This window comes from Athene cunicularia (assembly GCF_003259725.1).
Source record: "Athene cunicularia isolate RWA chromosome 9 unlocalized genomic scaffold, athCun1 chr9_part1, whole genome shotgun sequence".
NCBI classification, from domain to species: domain Eukaryota; kingdom Metazoa; phylum Chordata; class Aves; order Strigiformes; family Strigidae; genus Athene; species Athene cunicularia.
Window position 1 is genome coordinate 6,464,428 of NW_020799110.1, and position 5,900 is coordinate 6,470,327.

Sequence of the window (5,900 nt, forward strand, 5' to 3'; positions counted from 1 at the left end):
ACCATCCTGTCGGCTGTGCTTCCCTGGCGTGTTTCTTGTGTTAGAACTAATGAACACAAAGATTCAGAGCATAACGTTTCTGCACTAGCTCAGTATGAACCCAGCAACACCAGAGAAAAAGTACCAAACTTCAGCCAGATGCCCAAGTTACAAGGCAGGACGGAGAGAGTGAGGGAAAGGAGGGGGCCAGCCCTTCTGGCAGCAGTCCACAGTTGGATTGCCTTAAATCCATTATAAAACCATATCCAGTCACCTCATGAGAGTAATAATTGGTTTGATCTTTGCTGGTGTTTATGATTTTTACCACCCTGCCTGCGATAACATGCAGGATTGTTGCAGGCTATCAAATACAGCATATTTGAGAATTACGTGTGTGTGTGTACATGCATGCGGAAGAGAAGAAAAGCTGATGTTTTCTGGTAAAAAAGGAGAGAAGATAGTGCTGTAACAGTAAAAGCTAGTAAAAAGGACGAGAAAGCAAAAGGACAAGGGGGAAATTAAAACACTACAGAAAAAAAGCAGAGACAAGCTCACAGAAAAGAGGAGATACTATAAAGATGAAAGCCCTGTGAGCAACTAGCCCAGAATTGCTGTGCCAGCCCAGCACATCACTCAGTCCGGGTCACAGCCGCAAGTTTTCCCATGTAATGACTGTTTTTATGCATCCGTCCGAATAAACACTTTTGTTTTCTGAACAGGTAACTCTGGGGAAAGGTGGCTGGTGAGCTGCATGGTCTTATGGGCTGGACTGAGTAATGGGCTGACACGCCGGGAGCGCTCAGCTGCCGGGAAGCGGGACAGAGCTGGATGAGCAGGAGGACCCCAGGAGAGGAGCTAGACAGGCTGGCGAGGCAAACGTGAGTATTTTGCTGGCATTTGAGCCAATTCAGCAAATAACCACTGTGGACATATTACAGTAGCCCTACTGACAAATCTATTGCTCATTTTGGATTGCAGCTTTTCATTTTGGGGCCCTTGGCTCCCTGTGACCCATGGCTGCCTCTGCAGCAGTGTGATTTACACCACACTGTAATGCTCCCCAGATCTCCAGCAAGTCAGGCAAAACAACCACTACAGCCACTGTCTCCTTCTCTCTTACCAGGACATCCCCATAACAGGGATTTTCAGGTAGTGACAACACAGGGACCCCCTAGAGACTAAACTGTTCAAGGCTGTCACCTTCCTCCTGGTAAATTCTTTGGTGAAGGGTACCAGGTATTGAAAAAATTAACTGATGTAGGAGAAAATTTTCAATAAATGAAAAAGGGAGTTAGGGTTGTGATAAAAAGCAGATAGAATGAACAAAGTGCTGCTCTAAAGAGGCACCATTACTTAACCTTTAATCACCAGCATCTGTCTCTAAACTGTTATGAGCCTTCTACTGGCTCCTCAGCTGGTAACTTCATGAAGAATCCCAAATGCTCACTGTTACCATGCTTATGTCCCTCATGGACCTGTACTCCGTATTAGTCATGCGTTCATGTTTTACAAAAAAAAAAAAAAAAAAAAAAAAGTTTTGTCCTCATGTGACTTCCATAGCTGACACTGTCCAGCTTCGCATCTCTGACCTTTAGCCACGAAATTATTGCAACAGGTCACATTCAGACAGTACACAAGGGCAGCGTGCCTCTGAAGCCAAGCTGAAGGCATCAGCTGCTTCCTCTGCTGTGTTTGCAGCTAGTCAGACCCAAGGTCCTGCACTGACCTTTCAGGCCTAAGCAGGATTGGGAATTAAGCAAACAGCTAAGGCTCTTTTTTCATACAACACTACTCGGGACTAAGCCAAATCTCACTCCCGACTCAAACAAGTAATGATGCTGGAACCGGACAACTGAACTGTCTAAGACTAAACTGCCTACTTTAACAGATGCAGAAACTATTGTCAGTTCTGGCATCACTTTGCAAAACACATTTCTATAATGTTAGCATCCAAAATACCAACTACGATATTTGTAGTCAGTAACAGATATTAGTGAAAAACAAACAGGATCAGTTCCCCATTTAGCTCTGAGCAGAACAGGTTGCTTTGTGTGCATTTCAGGCAGTTTATCCTGTTTAAAGGTGAATGTCTATTTTCTTTTATTTTACAGAAACGTTTCTTAATGCAGGTGTATTACTGTCCAGTAAAGAGCATGTATTTTTAACCATGTTATATAAAGACAGTCCTCAAAGACCAGTGCTCTTGAGTTTATGAATTGCCTTTAGAACTGAAAGGAAACCAAGATGACTCTTTCACAGTTTATTAATTAGAAGCAGAAACTATATTACATTTTAATGTAAGGTTTTGTGCACATACCTATTCCCCCATGATGATCTGTTTCTATACCAGATAGAGACAAAAGTTCTCTGTTACTGCAGACAGCGTGGTTCAGTTTCTGCTCGGGTGCCACTGCTGTGAGACCTACCCACCACAACTAACCACTTGGTTTACTGTAAACCAATTCCAAGGACATGTTCTTACATGCAAACACATCAACAACTTACTTGGCCGGCTACAACTATGGTTTACAGCTGTCCAGAAGTCACATAGTCTGAAATACGTGGGTAGATAGATATTAAAGCGTTAGAAAGAACTGATTATTGTTTTCTCTAATCCTGAATGTTGATGTCCCATGTCCTAGATTTTATTCTGAAAGCAAGGGAGTGGCAGAGAAGGATGAAGGAATTGCTTTGTTAATAAGGACAAATAGAAGCATAGTTTCCCACCCTATACAGCTGGCTACCTTCTTCCACGTACATCTCTCTGATGGCCTCTACACCAACCCATCTGTCCTTCCAAACCTCTGCTAACAGCTGTCCCAGTTTCAAAAAATCCTTTCTTCCTTGCCACGCACCAAAATAGCAAGTATCTTGACAGGGGTGTTCAGAAATAACTTATTTCAAAGTGCTTATTAAATAAACATATGGTGCTCTCTTTACTCTGATAAGGTAGAGTGGCTGGGGGAAGAAGTGAAAAACATCTGTATCAATCCCACTGTTAACAGCAGAATTATGAAATGCTGCTTGAGACAACTCTTAACAGATGCCAAGTATTGTTTATACCTACGGTTTAATCTATGGCTCACTCTCATAAACATGTGGTTGTTCAAATTTCAGTGAAGCCAAGTTCTGACGTACCTGTATACATACATATGTACACAGTTTTTAATTCTGATTTAAAATTCTGTTTTACAATTTTCTGTAAAAATGTTACCATGTTCCCCTCTTTGAGACAGGTGAGAGTGTTAAGTTACTTTCATTCTTAATTAAGCACTTTCACATCAATTCATTTATATGATTAAAGTCTAAGTTTCTCTGTTTTCATTCTGGGGCAGCAGAGGGCACAGGAATAACGCTCCGAAAACCCAGCTCAGTTTCCAGCTCTGCCACTGGAATTTTTGTGGCCTCAGATAAGGCACTTCATCTCTTCCTATCTCCGTTCCCTTCAAATTAAGATTAGGGTAACAGCATTGGTCCCCTTCTGTAGTATGTTTTGAAACCTACTCATAGAAACTGTCCTATAAGCATTACGCATTTTTTTTAACGTGTGGTTACACCTGTTTTTTGAAGTGTCTCATGCTGAGCCAGGACACTGAGTCAGTCCCAAGCTTGTAAAAAAATTGGTAGCTCACTGGGATAAAACTCTGCATGGAAAGGTAAAGCCTTATCATTCGTATGCTGAAAGCCAGTGACAGCCTTATTATGTTTTATTGGTAGTGATTATTAATACACCAAGAAAACAAACATATTATCCCTAACAAGAAATTGTCACGCTTTATTGTCAGTCTTCAGTCTTCATGTATTTCAAAATAAACAAAAGACAACCACTTGTATTTGAAGCACATAAAAGTTTGATTCATGGTCTTGGAAAAAGGGATTACAGTACATTTCGGAGATTTTAAAATCAGAAATGTACTTCTGTCTGCTATCAAACCTACACAGGAAAGTAATAAATAACACGCCGAAAATACATTCAGAAGTGGGTGAAAGTTCACATTTAGAGAAATGTTAAACCATTTGGTCTTGCAATAGCCGGTAGAAGAAGAAAGGGGAAGCTCAGCTCTACAAAAGAACATACACTTTATTTTACATACTCACACAAAAGCTGTCTACCAAAGCAAATACCGAAGTTGAACTTTTACAATCCTTCAGTTCACACAGTTCTTTCTCAACGGTAGTTATTTATTCCTGACTTTGTGACATCTCTCAAGTGTTGGAAAGACTTCTGAACACTTGGAAAGTACCTTCTCTTTCTCTCTAAAGGAATGCCCCGAGGCTTACCTGTTGTGTGATTCTTTTATGCTTCACTTAAAAACCAAAGAAGGAGTAAGCTATGTTACAGGAACTGTTACTTGTTTAGTAATTTTTCCTCACTATAGAAGTTCGTAGAAATAAGAAATGACCACTGCCTCCTCATAGATACTTCCCCACTCCAGAGAGCAGGGACAGATGTGGGCATCTTAAACCTGCCTGCCAGTTTGCTCCAGCTGCCACCCGGGCAGGCTCTGTCCTGCCACTTCCCCTTGGGATTATGACCTTTACAATATCCCAAAAGAGAAACCCTTCAGCCTTCAAGCTAGAGGCACCAGAATTCAACTGACTATGCCCAACATACCCCATAAACAAGCTGAACGTGTACATAAGCCAGTAGCAATATACATATATATAGACACAGTCATATGATTTTCTAAAGATAGGTCTCCTTCAGCTAGAGGTTATGGCCTGGACTCAGGTGTTCCTGGCTGAACTGTGAGGATGTTTTGTAGGCAGCATGCTGCAGGGGAGATCATGGCCTTCTGTCCATACTTACTGACAAATTTGGTCAAGCACAGCACTTGCTGTTCAGTTATGCAATAACATGGAGCAAGTGAACATCAAGCCACTGATTTTCCTGAAGAATGAAGCTACTGTAGGCCATGTTTGCATCATTTTCATAGCAGACACACGGGAGGGTATGCAAGCAATCAGATTTTATCTTGTCCAAGCAAACAGGTTTTATCATTTCATCCTAGAGATAGGCTTTGATTCAGCAATACATTTGGATCAGGAGAAGATGCCCCAGTGGCTGAGTGATCTGTCTCTTCCCAGGCTGCCTCCAACAGTGGCAGCCAGAGAAGCTATTCAGGCAGAATACACAAGTCTGGATGATGTTTGGTCCGCTCTCCTCTTGCTTTCCAGCATCCACAATTACTGTGTTGGGAACACAGAAGGTACATTCCCATCTAGTCCTTCTGGTATCCATTTATGGGCCCTCTGTCCATTAGTTCATTGAATCCCTTTTGGAATATGTTGATACTCTCATCCACGCAAAGTACAAGTTTTTGTACATTTCAGAATCAACTCTGTGAACTGAAACACTGCTAGGAAATTTAGAAAAAAAAACAACACCACCACAAATTTCACATACGTAATACATTACATTGGACCTGACCATGACTTGTAAAAGTCCTTGTAAAAGAGCAGACCATCCAAGAGGAAGATAAAGTTCACAGCTAAAGCCATTATCAGAAAGTTTGTGATCGCTAACCTGTTTCATGTCAGCTTGAAAACAGCGGCAGAAAATGAGGAAGCTGTCATGAAGTGACATAACTTTCATGTGTGTCTTGTGACAAAATTAAAGCATTCAGAGAGTTTTGTTTAGTAATATGATTCCAAATCAAGGTAGTTTAATATTTGAAAGAGCCTCCCTAAGTCTTCTTTCCCTAAGGCATACTTAATGTATTAGCATAAAAAACCACTTTTTTTTGTTGTTTTTGACCAGGAACCTGCAAATTGGAAACCAGACTGAGCCACTGCTAATCAGATCTGCTCCGTGAAACCCAGAGGGTAAGACTGGATGCCGGCTTTACTAAACTGCCTAACCGGGACGAGACCCGGGGCAGCCCGGGGTGACCCTGCCCGCTGCCGCCCCTGTCTCTTAT

General features: G+C 41.7%; 1 protein-coding gene across 1 annotated transcript in view; it reads left to right on the plus strand.

Moving 5' to 3' along the window:
* The first annotated feature begins 5,181 nt into the window (after window positions 1–5,181).
* The window catches only part of ECT2 (epithelial cell transforming 2), a 34,145-nt gene continuing 33,426 nt past the window's right edge, over window positions 5,182–5,900 (plus strand). Inside the window, exon 1 of the mRNA XM_026855238.1 lies at window positions 5,182–5,805. The gene's annotated coding sequence lies outside the window, so the exon portion shown is untranslated. The remainder of the gene's footprint in view (window positions 5,806–5,900) is intronic.